The 1,253-nt window shown below is 36.4% G+C and overlaps 1 pseudogene; it reads left to right on the top strand.

Moving 5' to 3' along the window:
• Window positions 1-967: 967 nt before the first annotated feature.
• LOC102478428 (40S ribosomal protein S6 pseudogene) overlaps window positions 968-1,253 on the top strand; it is a 698-nt pseudogene continuing 412 nt past the window's right edge.

The following is a 1,253-nucleotide window of genomic DNA, read 5'->3' as shown; positions in this document are numbered from 1 at the left end:
GAAATGATCACCTTGTAAGCTAAATAATGTGACTGAATGTATTAAAAAATGTAAATAAAAAATAAAATAAAACAAAGAATTAACTAAAACAAACAAACAAAAAACACTTGCCAGAGGTGAACGAGTGATGTTGGACATCAAAAATATAATACCATATACAACTCCATGCAATAAAAAGAAATACAGAGTAAGACTATGACCTATTGGTTAAGGGAGCTGGATTTTATATGGACGACAGTGCAGTTTGAGTCCTGCCTCTTGTAGCTCATGAAACATGCTTGACATTGTGCCCAGCATCCTGATAAGGAGGAGAAATGGAAGAAAAGAGATTTTAGCATGACCTCATTTCATAGGGGGTTATTATTCCTTTTCCCAATCTCTTTGTCTCTCTGTCCATTGACCAGCACACATACTTTCTGCCCAAATATTTCTTAAAAATAAAAAATGTGAAATAAATATAAATCTTTCAAAAATAGTAGTAATATCCACATGATAAAAATCTTAGGATAGAAACTGAAATAAATGAATAGAGAGATATTCCATAGGTAGGTAAGTAGATAGATAGATAGATAGATAGATATAGGTATATTCAATAATGTCAAGGGTTCAGTCTTTGCAGTAAAATTTATAGATTTAATGCAATTCTGGTCAAAATTCTAGGAAGCAGTTTTTGTGAATATCAACTAATGAACTCTAAGGTTTATATGGAGAGACAAAAGATACAATATAGCCACATAATATTGCAGAAGAAGAAAGTCAAAGGTCTGACAGTACAGGAGTTCAAGACTTACTACTGTAGAAAGTAATGAAAACAGTGTAGTATTGGGGAAAGAATAGGCAAACAAATAAATGGAGCAGAATAGAGAACCCAGCAAATACACCCACTTAATTATACTCAGCTAATCTGGGACAAAAAGGCAAAGTCAATACAGTAAAGAAAATATAGTTTTAGGCCTCTTTTTTGTAGCGACTCGGAGGAGGTCAGCTGCTTCAAGATGAAGCTGAATATTTCCTTCCCAGCCACGGGCTGCCAGAAACTCATTGAAGTGGACGATGAACGCAAACTTCGTACTTTTTATGAGAAGCATATGGCCACAGAAGTTGCTGCTGACGCTTTGGGTGAAGAATGGAAGGGTTATATAGTCCGAATCAGTGGTGGAAACGACAAACAAGGTTTCCCCATGAAGCAGGGCGTCTTGACCCACGGCCGTGTCCGCCTGCTACTGAGTAAGGGACATTCCTGTTACAGACCA

This window comes from Tupaia chinensis, unplaced genomic scaffold (assembly GCF_000334495.1).
Source record: "Tupaia chinensis unplaced genomic scaffold, TupChi_1.0 Scaffold144247_1, whole genome shotgun sequence".
NCBI lineage: Eukaryota > Metazoa > Chordata > Mammalia > Scandentia > Tupaiidae > Tupaia > Tupaia belangeri.
Note: the sequence above shows the minus strand (reverse complement) of the source record. Positions and strands in the feature narration are given on the sequence as shown.